This window comes from Schistocerca nitens, chromosome 2, assembly GCF_023898315.1.
Source record: "Schistocerca nitens isolate TAMUIC-IGC-003100 chromosome 2, iqSchNite1.1, whole genome shotgun sequence".
Classification (NCBI taxonomy): domain Eukaryota; kingdom Metazoa; phylum Arthropoda; class Insecta; order Orthoptera; family Acrididae; genus Schistocerca; species Schistocerca nitens.
In genome coordinates, this window is record NC_064615.1 from 306,225,418 (window position 1) to 306,241,618 (window position 16,201).

Consider the following 16,201-nt stretch of genomic DNA (forward strand, 5'->3'; position numbering starts at 1 on the left):
TCAGAGCAATGTTTTTGGCTTCATGCTGTGCTAGGAGAAGAGGAAAAGGGAAGCTGTAAGTAGCAATAACAGGGAGTAAACATTTTCCCGCTGAAGCGTTGAAAACGTTGTGGATAACAAACAAGAAATAAGTTGGTGCCCTAGCAACAGCATCACCATCAGTCACAGAAAATTAAATGCCCCGGGTGAGGATCGAACTCACGACCTTAAGATTATGAGACTTACGCGCTGCCTACTGCGCTACCGAGGCACAGGTGAAGCGCTTGTCCTGGAAACTGGCTAAGTACCACACCCAATGTTAGACGTAAAGACACTGTACTTCCTGGATAACGTGTTCTGTTGCTACACGTGCATTGCCAGCCCAGTTGATTGCGGTGTTGCTGCAGCTTTTGCAAACGATAGGCAGCACTCCTTGTCGTTAACGTTCAGTGCCTCGGAGGCACCTGGACACAGCAACTTGTGAGGCCAGGCCGACGCTAGTCTGTAGAACACCATGCGAGCGTCCTAGTGGGGACCCGCGAGTGCTGCGTTCTCGGTTCTTCTCAAGGGAATCCAGCTATACATTCATGTGGATCGTGCATCTCAAGCGCGCAAGCCACACGGCAGCATTATCGTGGGAAAAGCAAAATGATGCATCGGCCGGGAATCGAACCCGGGCCGCCCGCGTGGCAGGCGAGCACTCTGCCACTGAACCACCGATGCTCGGGCCGGTAGTAACTGCACGCTGCTTCCCGAGCAGATGTCTCAAGGGAAAGTGGGACTGCCGTCAAGCGCCGTAGCATTCTGTCGAGAAGATGCTGCAGACGCTGAATCCTGCACTGTACTGCTTAAAAATGCCGCCAGAACGCGGTCCTCTGCGTACTCTTGCGTCGCCGGCGCCGACTCTTGCCAAGGATGCGAAATGTGCGCGGATACGCTGTCCGAACGCGCCTGGATGTGCTCCCCTAGCCTACCTCGAAATGCGCCTGCCAGGTACGATCACCTTCGGCCGCTGCCGACAGGCGGGAAGCCGACACAGCGCGGCGTCGGGGCGCTCGCTTGCGCGGTGGTGGTGTAATGGTCAGCATAGTTGCCTTCCAAGCAGTTGGTCCGGGTTCGATTCCCGGCCACCGCAACAGGCTTTTTAATGTCACGTATGAGTACTTTCGCCACGCGCCCTTAACTTAATGTTTTTTCCCCCTCTTACTCGCTGCAGACCAGCCTATAGTGTGTCTCGACTGTCTCGACTTGTCTCGACTTTGCTCAGCTGACGCGAGAGCTGACGCTCTCCAATCGGCCTATATCAAAACGACAAGCACGAGAAACGACTGAGAGAGGTAAGGAGAGGCGAGGCGATGTACACACAGCACGCCCGTTCATTTCACGGTGGCGTCTCCCTGACCGAATCGGGCTGTAGCTCCGAAAACAAAGGAGAAAGAAAAATAGGAAGTAAAACTGCCAACAGTACCCTGTGTCCCCATGCGCTCTCCCGCCCAAGTACCGACAAGGGCCAAAGTTGTTACGCATCGGCAATCGGACATTTCCTTTCATCTTCTCTTTATCGGTTGAGAACCAGTGTATTCAACATATTATGGCCATTGCCGAGTGAATGCTGTAGCGCTTCCCGACAAGTCGGGTTCGGATCCTCTGTCAACTTCCACGCAGGGTGATGATGTTTTGGTCATCACACTCGCCAGCTGAAATCGGCGCTGCCTTTTCGTGGTAGTAAAAGCGTTGTGGCCCGTGGGGGGATCGAACCCACGACCTTCGCGTTATTAGCACGACGCTCTAACCAACTGAGCTAACGGGCCTCGACAGTTGCGCTCGCTCAGCCCTACGCTGCAAACGTATGGCATGAAGCCGTACACCATTTCTATGGTCGTCGGATGTCTGCTTCCCTCGTCTATACTCTGCTGACGGTCACGAAACAGTAGATATATTGCGAGCAGGACGGGAAACGGCAGCTCGGACAGCTCAAACTTGTCACGATTCGTGTGGAAAAAGTTCCGTTCCGGTACCGGGAATCGAACCCGGGCCTCCTGGGTGAAAGCCAGGTATCCTAGCCACTAGACCACACCGGATGTGGGCGTTCCTGACGCGGATCGGACGGTCGCTTGTAGCATTTCGTGTCGTGTCCCGCGTCGGCGCCCTTCTCTCTTTGCGAGCGTCTTTGCGCATACTGACTGGCAAGGCGCGCACCTCAAACGTCTCAGAGCAATGTTTTTGGCTTCATGCTGTGCTAGGAGAAGAGGAAAAGGGAAGCTGTAAGTAGCAATAACAGGGAGTAAACATTTTCCCGCTGAAGCGTTGAAAACGTTGTGGATAACAAACAAGAAATAAGTTGGTGCCCTAGCAACAGCATCACCATCAGTCACAGAAAATTAAATGCCCCGGGTGAGGATCGAACTCACGACCTTAAGATTATGAGACTTACGCGCTGCCTACTGCGCTACCGAGGCACAGGTGAAGCGCTTGTCCTGGAAACTGGCTAAGTACCACACCCAATGTTAGACGTAAAGACACTGTACTTCCTGGATAACGTGTTCTGTTGCTACACGTGCATTGCCAGCCCAGTTGATTGCGGTGTTGCTGCAGCTTTTGCAAACGATAGGCAGCACTCCTTGTCGTTAACGTTCAGTGCCTCGGAGGCACCTGGACACAGCAACTTGTGAGGCCAGGCCGACGCTAGTCTGTAGAACACCATGCGAGCGTCCTAGTGGGGACCCGCGAGTGCTGCGTTCTCGGTTCTTCTCAAGGGAATCCAGCTATACATTCATGTGGATCGTGCATCTCAAGCGCGCAAGCCACACGGCAGCATTATCGTGGGAAAAGCAAAATGATGCATCGGCCGGGAATCGAACCCGGGCCGCCCGCGTGGCAGGCGAGCACTCTGCCACTGAACCACCGATGCTCGGGCCGGTAGTAACTGCACGCTGCTTCCCGAGCAGATGTCTCAAGGGAAAGTGGGACTGCCGTCAAGCGCCGTAGCATTCTGTCGAGAAGATGCTGCAGACGCTGAATCCTGCACTGTACTGCTTAAAAATGCCGCCAGAACGCGGTCCTCTGCGTACTCTTGCGTCGCCGGCGCCGACTCTTGCCAAGGATGCGAAATGTGCGCGGATACGCTGTCCGAACGCGCCTGGATGTGCTCCCCTAGCCTACCTCGAAATGCGCCTGCCAGGTACGATCACCTTCGGCCGCTGCCGACAGGCGGGAAGCCGACACAGCGCGGCGTCGGGGCGCTCGCTTGCGCGGTGGTGGTGTAATGGTCAGCATAGTTGCCTTCCAAGCAGTTGGTCCGGGTTCGATTCCCGGCCACCGCAACAGGCTTTTTAATGTCACGTATGAGTACTTTCGCCACGCGCCCTTAACTTAATGTTTTTTCCCCCTCTTACTCGCTGCAGACCAGCCTATAGTGTGTCTCGACTTGTCTCGACTTGTCTCGACTTGTCTCGACTTGTCTCGACTTGTCTCGACTTGTCTCGACTTGTCTCGACTTTGCTCAGCTGACGCGAGAGCTGACGCTCTCCAATCGGCCTATATCAAAACGACAAGCACGAGAAACGACTGAGAGAGGTAAGGAGAGGCGAGGCGATGTACACACAGCACGCCCGTTCATTTCACGGTGGCGTCTCCCTGACCGAATCGGGCTGTAGCTCCGAAAACAAAGGAGAAAGAAAAATAGGAAGTAAAACTGCCAACAGTACCCTGTGTCCCCATGCGCTCTCCCGCCCAAGTACCGACAAGGGCCAAAGTTGTTACGCATCGGCAATCGGACATTTCCTTTCATCTTCTCTTTATCGGTTGAGAACCAGTGTATTCAACATATTATGGCCATTGCCGAGTGAATGCTGTAGCGCTTCCCGACAAGTCGGGTTCGGATCCTCTGTCAACTTCCACGCAGGGTGATGATCTTTTGGTCATCACACTCGCCAGCTGAAATCGGCGCTGCCTTTTCGTGGTAGTAAAAGCGTTGTGGCCCGTGGGGGGATCGAACCCACGACCTTCGCGTTATTAGCACGACGCTCTAACCAACTGAGCTAACGGGCCTCGACAGTTGCGCTCGCTCAGCCCTACGCTGCAAACGTATGGCATGAAGCCGTACACCATTTCTATGGTCGTCGGATGTCTGCTTCCCTCGTCTATACTCTGCTGACGGTCACGAAACAGTAGATATATTGCGAGCAGGACAGGAAACGGCAGCTCGGACAGCTCAAACTTGTCACGATTCGTGTGGAAAAAGTTCCGTTCCGGTACCGGGAATCGAACCCGGGCCTCCTGGGTGAAAGCCAGGTATCCTAGCCACTAGACCACACCGGATGTGGGCGTTCCTGACGCGGATCGGACGGTCGCTTGTAGCATTTCGTGTCGTGTCCCGCGTCGGCGCCCTTCTCTCTTTGCGAGCGTCTTTGCGCATACTGACTGGCAAGGCGCGCACCTCAAACGTCTCAGAGCAATGTTTTTGGCTTCATGCTGTGCTAGGAGAAGAGGAAAAGGGAAGCTGTAAGTAGCAATAACAGGGAGTAAACATTTTCCCGCTGAAGCGTTGAAAACGTTGTGGATAACAAACAAGAAATAAGTTGGTGCCCTAGCAACAGCATCACCATCAGTCACAGAAAATTAAATGCCCCGGGTGAGGATCGAACTCACGACCTTAAGATTATGAGACTTACGCGCTGCCTACTGCGCTACCGAGGCACAGGTGAAGCGCTTGTCCTGGAAACTGGCTAAGTACCACACCCAATGTTAGACGTAAAGACACTGTACTTCCTGGATAACGTGTTCTGTTGCTACACGTGCATTGCCAGCCCAGTTGATTGCGGTGTTGCTGCAGCTTTTGCAAACGATAGGCAGCACTCCTTGTCGTTAACGTTCAGTGCCTCGGAGGCACCTGGACACAGCAACTTGTGAGGCCAGGCCGACGCTAGTCTGTAGAACACCATGCGAGCGTCCTAGTGGGGACCCGCGAGTGCTGCGTTCTCGGTTCTTCTCAAGGGAATCCAGCTATACATTCATGTGGATCGTGCATCTCAAGCGCGCAAGCCACACGGCAGCATTATCGTGGGAAAAGCAAAATGATGCATCGGCCGGGAATCGAACCCGGGCCGCCCGCGTGGCAGGCGAGCACTCTGCCACTGAACCACCGATGCTCGGGCCGGTAGTAACTGCACGCTGCTTCCCGAGCAGATGTCTCAAGGGAAAGTGGGACTGCCGTCAAGCGCCGTAGCATTCTGTCGAGAAGATGCTGCAGACGCTGAATCCTGCACTGTACTGCTTAAAAATGCCGCCAGAACGCGGTCCTCTGCGTACTCTTGCGTCGCCGGCGCCGACTCTTGCCAAGGATGCGAAATGTGCGCGGATACGCTGTCCGAACGCGCCTGGATGTGCTCCCCTAGCCTACCTCGAAATGCGCCTGCCAGGTACGATCACCTTCGGCCGCTGCCGACAGGCGGGAAGCCGACACAGCGCGGCGTCGGGGCGCTCGCTTGCGCGGTGGTGGTGTAATGGTCAGCATAGTTGCCTTCCAAGCAGTTGGTCCGGGTTCGATTCCCGGCCACCGCAACAGGCTTTTTAATGTCACGTATGAGTACTTTCGCCACGCGCCCTTAACTTAATGTTTTTTCCCCCTCTTACTCGCTGCAGACCAGCCTATAGTGTGTCTCGACTGTCTCGACTTGTCTCGACTTTGCTCAGCTGACGCGAGAGCTGACGCTCTCCAATCGGCCTATATCAAAACGACAAGCACGAGAAACGACTGAGAGAGGTAAGGAGAGGCGAGGCGATGTACACACAGCACGCCCGTTCATTTCACGGTGGCGTCTCCCTGACCGAATCGGGCTGTAGCTCCGAAAACAAAGGAGAAAGAAAAATAGGAAGTAAAACTGCCAACAGTACCCTGTGTCCCCATGCGCTCTCCCGCCCAAGTACCGACAAGGGCCAAAGTTGTTACGCATCGGCAATCGGACATTTCCTTTCATCTTCTCTTTATCGGTTGAGAACCAGTGTATTCAACATATTATGGCCATTGCCGAGTGAATGCTGTAGCGCTTCCCGACAAGTCGGGTTCGGATCCTCTGTCAACTTCCACGCAGGGTGATGATGTTTTGGTCATCACACTCGCCAGCTGAAATCGGCGCTGCCTTTTCGTGGTAGTAAAAGCGTTGTGGCCCGTGGGGGGATCGAACCCACGACCTTCGCGTTATTAGCACGACGCTCTAACCAACTGAGCTAACGGGCCTCGACAGTTGCGCTCGCTCAGCCCTACGCTGCAAACGTATGGCATGAAGCCGTACACCATTTCTATGGTCGTCGGATGTCTGCTTCCCTCGTCTATACTCTGCTGACGGTCACGAAACAGTAGATATATTGCGAGCAGGACGGGAAACGGCAGCTCGGACAGCTCAAACTTGTCACGATTCGTGTGGAAAAAGTTCCGTTCCGGTACCGGGAATCGAACCCGGGCCTCCTGGGTGAAAGCCAGGTATCCTAGCCACTAGACCACACCGGATGTGGGCGTTCCTGACGCGGATCGGACGGTCGCTTGTAGCATTTCGTGTCGTGTCCCGCGTCGGCGCCCTTCTCTCTTTGCGAGCGTCTTTGCGCATACTGACTGGCAAGGCGCGCACCTCAAACGTCTCAGAGCAATGTTTTTGGCTTCATGCTGTGCTAGGAGAAGAGGAAAAGGGAAGCTGTAAGTAGCAATAACAGGGAGTAAACATTTTCCCGCTGAAGCGTTGAAAACGTTGTGGATAACAAACAAGAAATAAGTTGGTGCCCTAGCAACAGCATCACCATCAGTCACAGAAAATTAAATGCCCCGGGTGAGGATCGAACTCACGACCTTAAGATTATGAGACTTACGCGCTGCCTACTGCGCTACCGAGGCACAGGTGAAGCGCTTGTCCTGGAAACTGGCTAAGTACCACACCCAATGTTAGACGTAAAGACACTGTACTTCCTGGATAACGTGTTCTGTTGCTACACGTGCATTGCCAGCCCAGTTGATTGCGGTGTTGCTGCAGCTTTTGCAAACGATAGGCAGCACTCCTTGTCGTTAACGTTCAGTGCCTCGGAGGCACCTGGACACAGCAACTTGTGAGGCCAGGCCGACGCTAGTCTGTAGAACACCATGCGAGCGTCCTAGTGGGGACCCGCGAGTGCTGCGTTCTCGGTTCTTCTCAAGGGAATCCAGCTATACATTCATGTGGATCGTGCATCTCAAGCGCGCAAGCCACACGGCAGCATTATCGTGGGAAAAGCAAAATGATGCATCGGCCGGGAATCGAACCCGGGCCGCCCACGTGGCAGGCGAGCACTCTGCCACTGAACCACCGATGCTCGGGCCGGTAGTAACTGCACGCTGCTTCCCGAGCAGATGTCTCAAGGGAAAGTGGGACTGCCGTCAAGCGCCGTAGCATTCTGTCGAGAAGATGCTGCAGACGCTGAATCCTGCACTGTACTGCTTAAAAATGCCGCCAGAACGCGGTCCTCTGCGTACTCTTGCGTCGCCGGCGCCGACTCTTGCCAAGGATGCGAAATGTGCGCGGATACGCTGTCCGAACGCGCCTGGATGTGCTCCCCTAGCCTACCTCGAAATGCGCCTGCCAGGTACGATCACCTTCGGCCGCTGCCGACAGGCGGGAAGCCGACACAGCGCGGCGTCGGGGCGCTCGCTTGTGCGGTGGTGGTGTAATGGTCAGCATAGTTGCCTTCCAAGCAGTTGGTCCGGGTTCGATTCCCGGCCACCGCAACAGGCTTTTTAATGTCACGTATGAGTACTTTCGCCACGCGCCCTTAACTTAATGTTTTTTCCCCCTCTTACTCGCTGCAGACCAGCCTATAGTGTGTCTCGACTGTCTCGACTTGTCTCGACTTTGCTCAGCTGACGCGAGAGCTGACGCTCTCCAATCGGCCTATATCAAAACGACAAGCACGAGAAACGACTGAGAGAGGTAAGGAGAGGCGGGGCGATGTACACACAGCACGCCCGTTCATTTCACGGTGGCGTCTCCCTGACCGAACCGGGCTGTAGCTCCGAAAACAAAGGAGAAAGAAAAATAGGAAGTAAAACTGCCAACAGTACCCTGTGTCCCCATGCGCTCTCCCGCCCAAGTACCGACAAGGGCCAAAGTTGTTACGCATCGGCAATCGGACATTTCCTTTCATCTTCTCTTTATCGGTTGAGAACCAGAGTATTCAACGTATTATGGCCATTGCCGAGTGAATGCTGTAGCGCTTCCCGACAAGTCGGGTTCGGATCCTCTGTCAACTTCCACGCAGGGTGATGATCTTTTGGTCATCACACTCGCCAGCTGAAATCGGCGCTGCCTTTTCGTGGTAGTAAAAGCGTTGTGGCCCGTGGGGGGATCGAACCCACGACCTTCGCGTTATTAGCACGACGCTCTAACCAACTGAGCTAACGGGCCTCGACAGTTGCGCTCGCTCAGCCCTACGCTGCAAACGTATGGCATGAAGCCGTACACCATTTCTATGGTCGTCGGATGTCTGCTTCCCTCGTCTATACTCTGCTGACGGTCACGAAACAGTAGATATATTGCGAGCAGGACAGGAAACGGCAGCTCGGACAGCTCAAACTTGTCACGATTCGTGTGGAAAAAGTTCCGTTCCGGTACCGGGAATCGAACCCGGGCCTCCTGGGTGAAAGCCAGGTATCCTAGCCACTAGACCACACCGGATGTGGGCGTTCCTGACGCGGATCGGACGGTCGCTTGTAGCATTTCGTGTCGTGTCCCGCGTCGGCGCCCTTCTCTCTTTGCGAGCGTCTTTGCGCATACTGACTGGCAAGGCGCGCACCTCAAACGTCTCAGAGCAATGTTTTTGGCTTCATGCTGTGCTAGGAGAAGAGGAAAAGGGAAGCTGTAAGTAGCAATAACAGGGAGTAAACATTTTCCCGCTGAAGCGTTGAAAACGTTGTGGATAACAAACAAGAAATAAGTTGGTGCCCTAGCAACAGCATCACCATCAGTCACAGAAAATTAAATGCCCCGGGTGAGGATCGAACTCACGACCTTAAGATTATGAGACTTACGCGCTGCCTACTGCGCTACCGAGGCACAGGTGAAGCGCTTGTCCTGGAAACTGGCTAAGTACCACACCCAATGTTAGACGTAAAGACACTGTACTTCCTGGATAACGTGTTCTGTTGCTACACGTGCATTGCCAGCCCAGTTGATTGCGGTGTTGCTGCAGCTTTTGCAAACGATAGGCAGCACTCCTTGTCGTTAACGTTCAGTGCCTCGGAGGCACCTGGACACAGCAACTTGTGAGGCCAGGCCGACGCTAGTCTGTAGAACACCATGCGAGCGTCCTAGTGGGGACCCGCGAGTGCTGCGTTCTCGGTTCTTCTCAAGGGAATCCAGCTATACATTCATGTGGATCGTGCATCTCAAGCGCGCAAGCCACACGGCAGCATTATCGTGGGAAAAGCAAAATGATGCATCGGCCGGGAATCGAACCCGGGCCGCCCGCGTGGCAGGCGAGCACTCTGCCACTGAACCACCGATGCTCGGGCCGGTAGTAACTGCACGCTGCTTCCCGAGCAGATGTCTCAAGGGAAAGTGGGACTGCCGTCAAGCGCCGTAGCATTCTGTCGAGAAGATGCTGCAGACGCTGAATCCTGCACTGTACTGCTTAAAAATGCCGCCAGAACGCGGTCCTCTGCGTACTCTTGCGTCGCCGGCGCCGACTCTTGCCAAGGATGCGAAATGTGCGCGGATACGCTGTCCGAACGCGCCTGGATGTGCTCCCCTAGCCTACCTCGAAATGCGCCTGCCAGGTACGATCACCTTCGGCCGCTGCCGACAGGCGGGAAGCCGACACAGCGCGGCGTCGGGGCGCTCGCTTGTGCGGTGGTGGTGTAATGGTCAGCATAGTTGCCTTCCAAGCAGTTGGTCCGGGTTCGATTCCCGGCCACCGCAACAGGCTTTTTAATGTCACGTATGAGTACTTTCGCCACGCGCCCTTAACTTAATGTTTTTTCCCCCTCTTACTCGCTGCAGACCAGCCTATAGTGTGTCTCGACTGTCTCGACTTGTCTCGACTTTGCTCAGCTGACGCGAGAGCTGACGCTCTCCAATCGGCCTATATCAAAACGACAAGCACGAGAAACGACTGAGAGAGGTAAGGAGAGGCGGGGCGATGTACACACAGCACGCCCGTTCATTTCACGGTGGCGTCTCCCTGACCGAACCGGGCTGTAGCTCCGAAAACAAAGGAGAAAGAAAAATAGGAAGTAAAACTGCCAACAGTACCCTGTGTCCCCATGCGCTCTCCCGCCCAAGTACCGACAAGGGCCAAAGTTGTTACGCATCGGCAATCGGACATTTCCTTTCATCTTCTCTTTATCGGTTGAGAACCAGTGTATTCAACGTATTATGGCCATTGCCGAGTGAATGCTGTAGCGCTTCCCGACAAGTCGGGTTCGGATCCTCTGTCAACTTCCACGCAGGGTGATGATCTTTTGGTCATCACACTCGCCAGCTGAAATCGGCGCTGCCTTTTCGTGGTAGTAAAAGCGTTGTGGCCCGTGGGGGGATCGAACCCACGACCTTCGCGTTATTAGCACGACGCTCTAACCAACTGAGCTAACGGGCCTCGACAGTTGCGCTCGCTCAGCCCTACGCTGCAAACGTATGGCATGAAGCCGTACACCATTTCTATGGTCGTCGGATGTCTGCTTCCCTCGTCTATACTCTGCTGACGGTCACGAAACAGTAGATATATTGCGAGCAGGACAGGAAACGGCAGCTCGGACAGCTCAAACTTGTCACGATTCGTGTGGAAAAAGTTCCGTTCCGGTACCGGGAATCGAACCCGGGCCTCCTGGGTGAAAGCCAGGTATCCTAGCCACTAGACCACACCGGATGTGGGCGTTCCTGACGCGGATCGGACGGTCGCTTGTAGCATTTCGTGTCGTGTCCCGCGTCGGCGCCCTTCTCTCTTTGCGAGCGTCTTTGCGCATACTGACTGGCAAGGCGCGCACCTCAAACGTCTCAGAGCAATGTTTTTGGCTTCATGCTGTGCTAGGAGAAGAGGAAAAGGGAAGCTGTAAGTAGCAATAACAGGGAGTAAACATTTTCCCGCTGAAGCGTTGAAAACGTTGTGGATAACAAACAAGAAATAAGTTGGTGCCCTAGCAACAGCATCACCATCAGTCACAGAAAATTAAATGCCCCGGGTGAGGATCGAACTCACGACCTTAAGATTATGAGACTTACGCGCTGCCTACTGCGCTACCGAGGCACAGGTGAAGCGCTTGTCCTGGAAACTGGCTAAGTACCACACCCAATGTTAGACGTAAAGACACTGTACTTCCTGGATAACGTGTTCTGTTGCTACACGTGCATTGCCAGCCCAGTTGATTGCGGTGTTGCTGCAGCTTTTGCAAACGATAGGCAGCACTCCTTGTCGTTAACGTTCAGTGCCTCGGAGGCACCTGGACACAGCAACTTGTGAGGCCAGGCCGACGCTAGTCTGTAGAACACCATGCGAGCGTCCTAGTGGGGACCCGCGAGTGCTGCGTTCTCGGTTCTTCTCAAGGGAATCCAGCTATACATTCATGTGGATCGTGCATCTCAAGCGCGCAAGCCACACGGCAGCATTATCGTGGGAAAAGCAAAATGATGCATCGGCCGGGAATCGAACCCGGGCCGCCCGCGTGGCAGGCGAGCACTCTGCCACTGAACCACCGATGCTCGGGCCGGTAGTAACTGCACGCTGCTTCCCGAGCAGATGTCTCAAGGGAAAGTGGGACTGCCGTCAAGCGCCGTAGCATTCTGTCGAGAAGATGCTGCAGACGCTGAATCCTGCACTGTACTGCTTAAAAATGCCGCCAGAACGCGGTCCTCTGCGTACTCTTGCGTCGCCGGCGCCGACTCTTGCCAAGGATGCGAAATGTGCGCGGATACGCTGTCCGAACGCGCCTGGATGTGCTCCCCTAGCCTACCTCGAAATGCGCCTGCCAGGTACGATCACCTTCGGCCGCTGCCGACAGGCGGGAAGCCGACACAGCGCGGCGTCGGGGCGCTCGCTTGTGCGGTGGTGGTGTAATGGTCAGCATAGTTGCCTTCCAAGCAGTTGGTCCGGGTTCGATTCCCGGCCACCGCAACAGGCTTTTTAATGTCACGTATGAGTACTTTCGCCACGCGCCCTTAACTTAATGTTTTTTCCCCCTCTTACTCGCTGCAGACCAGCCTATAGTGTGTCTCGACTGTCTCGACTTGTCTCGACTTTGCTCAGCTGACGCGAGAGCTGACGCTCTCCAATCGGCCTATATCAAAACGACAAGCACGAGAAACGACAGAGAGGTAAGGAGAGGCGAGGCGATGTACACACAGCACGCCCGTTCATTTCACGGTGGCGTCTCCCTGACCGAATCGGGCTGTAGCTCCGAAAACAAAGGAGAAAGAAAAATAGGAAGTAAAACTGCCAACAGTACCCTGTGTCCCCATGCGCTCTCCCGCCCAAGTACCGACAAGGGCCAAAGTTGTTACGCATCGGCAATCGGACATTTCCTTTCATCTTCTCTTTATCGGTTGAGAACCAGTGTATTCAACATATTATGGCCATTGCCGAGTGAATGCTGTAGCGCTTCCCGACAAGTCGGGTTCGGATCCTCTGTCAACTTCCACGCAGGGTGATGATGTTTTGGTCATCACACTCGCCAGCTGAAATCGGCGCTGCCTTTTCGTGGTAGTAAAAGCGTTGTGGCCCGTGGGGGGATCGAACCCACGACCTTCGCGTTATTAGCACGACGCTCTAACCAACTGAGCTAACGGGCCTCGACAGTTGCACTCGCTCAGCCCTACGCTGCAAACGTATGGCATGAAGCCGTACACCATTTCTATGGTCGTCGGATGTCTGCTTCCCTCGTCTATACTCTGCTGACGGTCACGAAACAGTAGATATATTGCGAGCAGGACGGGAAACGGCAGCTCGGACAGCTCAAACTTGTCACGATTCGTGTGGAAAAAGTTCCGTTCCGGTACCGGGAATCGAACCCGGGCCTCCTGGGTGAAAGCCAGGTATCCTAGCCACTAGACCACACCGGATGTGGGCGTTCCTGACGCGGATCGGACGGTCGCTTGTAGCATTTCGTGTCGTGTCCCGCGTCGGCGCCCTTCTCTCTTTGCGAGCGTCTTTGCGCATACTGACTGGCAAGGCGCGCACCTCAAACGTCTCAGAGCAATGTTTTTGGCTTCATGCTGTGCTAGGAGAAGAGGAAAAGGGAAGCTGTAAGTAGCAATAACAGGGAGTAAACATTTTCCCGCTGAAGCGTTGAAAACGTTGTGGATAACAAACAAGAAATAAGTTGGTGCCCTAGCAACAGCATCACCATCAGTCACAGAAAATTAAATGCCCCGGGTGAGGATCGAACTCACGACCTTAAGATTATGAGACTTACGCGCTGCCTACTGCGCTACCGAGGCACAGGTGAAGCGCTTGTCCTGGAAACTGGCTAAGTACCACACCCAATGTTAGACGTAAAGACACTGTACTTCCTGGATAACGTGTTCTGTTGCTACACGTGCATTGCCAGCCCAGTTGATTGCGGTGTTGCTGCAGCTTTTGCAAACGATAGGCAGCACTCCTTGTCGTTAACGTTCAGTGCCTCGGAGGCACCTGGACACAGCAACTTGTGAGGCCAGGCCGACGCTAGTCTGTAGAACACCATGCGAGCGTCCTAGTGGGGACCCGCGAGTGCTGCGTTCTCGGTTCTTCTCAAGGGAATCCAGCTATACATTCATGTGGATCGTGCATCTCAAGCGCGCAAGCCACACGGCAGCATTATCGTGGGAAAAGCAAAATGATGCATCGGCCGGGAATCGAACCCGGGCCGCCCGCGTGGCAGGCGAGCACTCTGCCACTGAACCACCGATGCTCGGGCCGGTAGTAACTGCACGCTGCTTCCCGAGCAGATGTCTCAAGGGAAAGTGGGACTGCCGTCAAGCGCCGTAGCATTCTGTCGAGAAGATGCTGCAGACGCTGAATCCTGCACTGTACTGCTTAAAAATGCCGCCAGAACGCGGTCCTCTGCGTACTCTTGCGTCGCCGGCGCCGACTCTTGCCAAGGATGCGAAATGTGCGCGGATACGCTGTCCGAACGCGCCTGGATGTGCTCCCCTAGCCTACCTCGAAATGCGCCTGCCAGGTACGATCACCTTCGGCCGCTGCCGACAGGCGGGAAGCCGACACAGCGCGGCGTCGGGGCGCTCGCTTGTGCGGTGGTGGTGTAATGGTCAGCATAGTTGCCTTCCAAGCAGTTGGTCCGGGTTCGATTCCCGGCCACCGCAACAGGCTTTTTAATGTCACGTATGAGTACTTTCGCCACGCGCCCTTAACTTAATGTTTTTTCCCCCTCTTACTCGCTGCAGACCAGCCTATAGTGTGTCTCGACTGTCTCGACTTGTCTCGACTTTGCTCAGCTGACGCGAGAGCTGACGCTCTCCAATCGGCCTATATCAAAACGACAAGCACGAGAAACGACTGAGAGAGGTAAGGAGAGGCGGGGCGATGTACACACAGCACGCCCGTTCATTTCACGGTGGCGTCTCCCTGACCGAACCGGGCTGTAGCTCCGAAAACAAAGGAGAAAGAAAAATAGGAAGTAAAACTGCCAACAGTACCCTGTGTCCCCATGCGCTCTCCCGCCCAAGTACCGACAAGGGCCAAAGTTGTTACGCATCGGCAATCGGACATTTCCTTTCATCTTCTCTTTATCGGTTGAGAACCAGAGTATTCAACGTATTATGGCCATTGCCGAGTGAATGCTGTAGCGCTTCCCGACAAGTCGGGTTCGGATCCTCTGTCAACTTCCACGCAGGGTGATGATCTTTTGGTCATCACACTCGCCAGCTGAAATCGGCGCTGCCTTTTCGTGGTAGTAAAAGCGTTGTGGCCCGTGGGGGGATCGAACCCACGACCTTCGCGTTATTAGCACGACGCTCTAACCAACTGAGCTAACGGGCCTCGACAGTTGCGCTCGCTCAGCCCTACGCTGCAAACGTATGGCATGAAGCCGTACACCATTTCTATGGTCGTCGGATGTCTGCTTCCCTCGTCTATACTCTGCTGACGGTCACGAAACAGTAGATATATTGCGAGCAGGACAGGAAACGGCAGCTCGGACAGCTCAAACTTGTCACGATTCGTGTGGAAAAAGTTCCGTTCCGGTACCGGGAATCGAACCCGGGCCTCCTGGGTGAAAGCCAGGTATCCTAGCCACTAGACCACACCGGATGTGGGCGTTCCTGACGCGGATCGGACGGTCGCTTGTAGCATTTCGTGTCGTGTCCCGCGTCGGCGCCCTTCTCTCTTTGCGAGCGTCTTTGCGCATACTGACTGGCAAGGCGCGCACCTCAAACGTCTCAGAGCAATGTTTTTGGCTTCATGCTGTGCTAGGAGAAGAGGAAAAGGGAAGCTGTAAGTAGCAATAACAGGGAGTAAACATTTTCCCGCTGAAGCGTTGAAAACGTTGTGGATAAAAAACAAGAAATAAGTTGGTGCCCTAGCAACAGCATCACCATCAGTCACAGAAAATTAAATGCCCCGGGTGAGGATCGAACTCACGACCTTAAGATTATGAGACTTACGCGCTGCCTACTGCGCTACCGAGGCACAGGTGAAGCGCTTGTCCTGGAAACTGGCTAAGTACCACACCCAATGTTAGACGTAAAGACACTGTACTTCCTGGATAACGTGTTCTGTTGCTACACGTGCATTGCCAGCCCAGTTGATTGCGGTGTTGCTGCAGCTTTTGCAAACGATAGGCAGCACTCCTTGTCGTTAACGTTCAGTGCCTCGGAGGCACCTGGACACAGCAACTTGTGAGGCCAGGCCGACGCTAGTCTGTAGAACACCATGCGAGCGTCCTAGTGGGGACCCGCGAGTGCTGCGTTCTCGGTTCTTCTCAAGGGAATCCAGCTATACATTCATGTGGATCGTGCATCTCAAGCGCGCAAGCCACACGGCAGCATTATCGTGGGAAAAGCAAAATGATGCATCGGCCGGGAATCGAACCCGGGCCGCCCGCGTGGCAGGCGAGCACTCTGCCACTGAACCACCGATGCTCGGGCCGGTAGTAACTGCACGCTGCTTCCCGAGCAGATGTCTCAAGGGAAAGTGGGACTGCCGTCAAGCGCCGTAGCATTCTGTCGAGAAGATGCTGCAGACGCTGAATCCTGCACTGTACTGCTTAAAAATG

The 16,201-nt window shown here is 54.6% G+C and overlaps 37 non-coding genes across 37 annotated transcripts; 7 read left to right on the forward strand and 30 right to left on the reverse strand.

The window, feature by feature from the left end:
• Nucleotides 1-177: 177 nt before the first annotated feature.
• On the reverse strand, nucleotides 178-250 carry Trnam-cau (transfer RNA methionine (anticodon CAU)). The gene has a single exon. It is a non-coding gene; the product is annotated as a tRNA-Met (tRNA).
• A 381-nt stretch (nucleotides 251-631) lies between these two features.
• On the reverse strand, nucleotides 632-702 carry Trnag-gcc (transfer RNA glycine (anticodon GCC)). Its single transcript has one exon. It is a non-coding gene; the product is annotated as a tRNA-Gly (tRNA).
• A 340-nt stretch (nucleotides 703-1,042) lies between these two features.
• Nucleotides 1,043-1,114, forward strand: Trnag-ucc (transfer RNA glycine (anticodon UCC)). The gene has a single exon. It is a non-coding gene; the product is annotated as a tRNA-Gly (tRNA).
• Nucleotides 1,115-1,716: 602 nt separating this feature from the next.
• On the reverse strand, nucleotides 1,717-1,790 carry Trnai-aau (transfer RNA isoleucine (anticodon AAU)). The gene has a single exon. It is a non-coding gene; the product is annotated as a tRNA-Ile (tRNA).
• A 198-nt stretch (nucleotides 1,791-1,988) lies between these two features.
• Trnae-uuc (transfer RNA glutamic acid (anticodon UUC)) lies at nucleotides 1,989-2,060 on the reverse strand. The gene has a single exon. It is a non-coding gene; the product is annotated as a tRNA-Glu (tRNA).
• A 305-nt stretch (nucleotides 2,061-2,365) lies between these two features.
• Trnam-cau (transfer RNA methionine (anticodon CAU)) lies at nucleotides 2,366-2,438 on the reverse strand. The gene has a single exon. It is a non-coding gene; the product is annotated as a tRNA-Met (tRNA).
• Nucleotides 2,439-2,819: 381 nt separating this feature from the next.
• On the reverse strand, nucleotides 2,820-2,890 carry Trnag-gcc (transfer RNA glycine (anticodon GCC)). Its single transcript has one exon. It is a non-coding gene; the product is annotated as a tRNA-Gly (tRNA).
• A 340-nt stretch (nucleotides 2,891-3,230) lies between these two features.
• On the forward strand, nucleotides 3,231-3,302 carry Trnag-ucc (transfer RNA glycine (anticodon UCC)). The gene has a single exon. It is a non-coding gene; the product is annotated as a tRNA-Gly (tRNA).
• A 653-nt stretch (nucleotides 3,303-3,955) lies between these two features.
• On the reverse strand, nucleotides 3,956-4,029 carry Trnai-aau (transfer RNA isoleucine (anticodon AAU)). Its single transcript has one exon. It is a non-coding gene; the product is annotated as a tRNA-Ile (tRNA).
• A 198-nt stretch (nucleotides 4,030-4,227) lies between these two features.
• On the reverse strand, nucleotides 4,228-4,299 carry Trnae-uuc (transfer RNA glutamic acid (anticodon UUC)). The gene has a single exon. It is a non-coding gene; the product is annotated as a tRNA-Glu (tRNA).
• A 305-nt stretch (nucleotides 4,300-4,604) lies between these two features.
• Trnam-cau (transfer RNA methionine (anticodon CAU)) lies at nucleotides 4,605-4,677 on the reverse strand. The gene has a single exon. It is a non-coding gene; the product is annotated as a tRNA-Met (tRNA).
• A 381-nt stretch (nucleotides 4,678-5,058) lies between these two features.
• Nucleotides 5,059-5,129, reverse strand: Trnag-gcc (transfer RNA glycine (anticodon GCC)). The gene has a single exon. It is a non-coding gene; the product is annotated as a tRNA-Gly (tRNA).
• A 340-nt stretch (nucleotides 5,130-5,469) lies between these two features.
• Trnag-ucc (transfer RNA glycine (anticodon UCC)) lies at nucleotides 5,470-5,541 on the forward strand. The gene has a single exon. It is a non-coding gene; the product is annotated as a tRNA-Gly (tRNA).
• Nucleotides 5,542-6,143: 602 nt separating this feature from the next.
• Nucleotides 6,144-6,217, reverse strand: Trnai-aau (transfer RNA isoleucine (anticodon AAU)). The gene has a single exon. It is a non-coding gene; the product is annotated as a tRNA-Ile (tRNA).
• A 198-nt stretch (nucleotides 6,218-6,415) lies between these two features.
• On the reverse strand, nucleotides 6,416-6,487 carry Trnae-uuc (transfer RNA glutamic acid (anticodon UUC)). Its single transcript has one exon. It is a non-coding gene; the product is annotated as a tRNA-Glu (tRNA).
• A 305-nt stretch (nucleotides 6,488-6,792) lies between these two features.
• On the reverse strand, nucleotides 6,793-6,865 carry Trnam-cau (transfer RNA methionine (anticodon CAU)). The gene has a single exon. It is a non-coding gene; the product is annotated as a tRNA-Met (tRNA).
• Nucleotides 6,866-7,246: 381 nt separating this feature from the next.
• On the reverse strand, nucleotides 7,247-7,317 carry Trnag-gcc (transfer RNA glycine (anticodon GCC)). Its single transcript has one exon. It is a non-coding gene; the product is annotated as a tRNA-Gly (tRNA).
• Nucleotides 7,318-7,657: 340 nt separating this feature from the next.
• On the forward strand, nucleotides 7,658-7,729 carry Trnag-ucc (transfer RNA glycine (anticodon UCC)). The gene has a single exon. It is a non-coding gene; the product is annotated as a tRNA-Gly (tRNA).
• A 602-nt stretch (nucleotides 7,730-8,331) lies between these two features.
• Trnai-aau (transfer RNA isoleucine (anticodon AAU)) lies at nucleotides 8,332-8,405 on the reverse strand. Its single transcript has one exon. It is a non-coding gene; the product is annotated as a tRNA-Ile (tRNA).
• A 198-nt stretch (nucleotides 8,406-8,603) lies between these two features.
• On the reverse strand, nucleotides 8,604-8,675 carry Trnae-uuc (transfer RNA glutamic acid (anticodon UUC)). The gene has a single exon. It is a non-coding gene; the product is annotated as a tRNA-Glu (tRNA).
• Nucleotides 8,676-8,980: 305 nt separating this feature from the next.
• Nucleotides 8,981-9,053, reverse strand: Trnam-cau (transfer RNA methionine (anticodon CAU)). The gene has a single exon. It is a non-coding gene; the product is annotated as a tRNA-Met (tRNA).
• Nucleotides 9,054-9,434: 381 nt separating this feature from the next.
• Trnag-gcc (transfer RNA glycine (anticodon GCC)) lies at nucleotides 9,435-9,505 on the reverse strand. The gene has a single exon. It is a non-coding gene; the product is annotated as a tRNA-Gly (tRNA).
• A 340-nt stretch (nucleotides 9,506-9,845) lies between these two features.
• Trnag-ucc (transfer RNA glycine (anticodon UCC)) lies at nucleotides 9,846-9,917 on the forward strand. Its single transcript has one exon. It is a non-coding gene; the product is annotated as a tRNA-Gly (tRNA).
• Nucleotides 9,918-10,519: 602 nt separating this feature from the next.
• Nucleotides 10,520-10,593, reverse strand: Trnai-aau (transfer RNA isoleucine (anticodon AAU)). Its single transcript has one exon. It is a non-coding gene; the product is annotated as a tRNA-Ile (tRNA).
• A 198-nt stretch (nucleotides 10,594-10,791) lies between these two features.
• On the reverse strand, nucleotides 10,792-10,863 carry Trnae-uuc (transfer RNA glutamic acid (anticodon UUC)). Its single transcript has one exon. It is a non-coding gene; the product is annotated as a tRNA-Glu (tRNA).
• A 305-nt stretch (nucleotides 10,864-11,168) lies between these two features.
• Nucleotides 11,169-11,241, reverse strand: Trnam-cau (transfer RNA methionine (anticodon CAU)). The gene has a single exon. It is a non-coding gene; the product is annotated as a tRNA-Met (tRNA).
• A 381-nt stretch (nucleotides 11,242-11,622) lies between these two features.
• Nucleotides 11,623-11,693, reverse strand: Trnag-gcc (transfer RNA glycine (anticodon GCC)). The gene has a single exon. It is a non-coding gene; the product is annotated as a tRNA-Gly (tRNA).
• A 340-nt stretch (nucleotides 11,694-12,033) lies between these two features.
• On the forward strand, nucleotides 12,034-12,105 carry Trnag-ucc (transfer RNA glycine (anticodon UCC)). The gene has a single exon. It is a non-coding gene; the product is annotated as a tRNA-Gly (tRNA).
• A 600-nt stretch (nucleotides 12,106-12,705) lies between these two features.
• On the reverse strand, nucleotides 12,706-12,779 carry Trnai-aau (transfer RNA isoleucine (anticodon AAU)). The gene has a single exon. It is a non-coding gene; the product is annotated as a tRNA-Ile (tRNA).
• Nucleotides 12,780-12,977: 198 nt separating this feature from the next.
• Nucleotides 12,978-13,049, reverse strand: Trnae-uuc (transfer RNA glutamic acid (anticodon UUC)). Its single transcript has one exon. It is a non-coding gene; the product is annotated as a tRNA-Glu (tRNA).
• Nucleotides 13,050-13,354: 305 nt separating this feature from the next.
• Trnam-cau (transfer RNA methionine (anticodon CAU)) lies at nucleotides 13,355-13,427 on the reverse strand. The gene has a single exon. It is a non-coding gene; the product is annotated as a tRNA-Met (tRNA).
• Nucleotides 13,428-13,808: 381 nt separating this feature from the next.
• Trnag-gcc (transfer RNA glycine (anticodon GCC)) lies at nucleotides 13,809-13,879 on the reverse strand. The gene has a single exon. It is a non-coding gene; the product is annotated as a tRNA-Gly (tRNA).
• Nucleotides 13,880-14,219: 340 nt separating this feature from the next.
• Nucleotides 14,220-14,291, forward strand: Trnag-ucc (transfer RNA glycine (anticodon UCC)). The gene has a single exon. It is a non-coding gene; the product is annotated as a tRNA-Gly (tRNA).
• A 602-nt stretch (nucleotides 14,292-14,893) lies between these two features.
• Trnai-aau (transfer RNA isoleucine (anticodon AAU)) lies at nucleotides 14,894-14,967 on the reverse strand. Its single transcript has one exon. It is a non-coding gene; the product is annotated as a tRNA-Ile (tRNA).
• A 198-nt stretch (nucleotides 14,968-15,165) lies between these two features.
• On the reverse strand, nucleotides 15,166-15,237 carry Trnae-uuc (transfer RNA glutamic acid (anticodon UUC)). The gene has a single exon. It is a non-coding gene; the product is annotated as a tRNA-Glu (tRNA).
• A 305-nt stretch (nucleotides 15,238-15,542) lies between these two features.
• Trnam-cau (transfer RNA methionine (anticodon CAU)) lies at nucleotides 15,543-15,615 on the reverse strand. Its single transcript has one exon. It is a non-coding gene; the product is annotated as a tRNA-Met (tRNA).
• Nucleotides 15,616-15,996: 381 nt separating this feature from the next.
• Nucleotides 15,997-16,067, reverse strand: Trnag-gcc (transfer RNA glycine (anticodon GCC)). Its single transcript has one exon. It is a non-coding gene; the product is annotated as a tRNA-Gly (tRNA).
• Nucleotides 16,068-16,201: the final 134 nt, after the last annotated feature.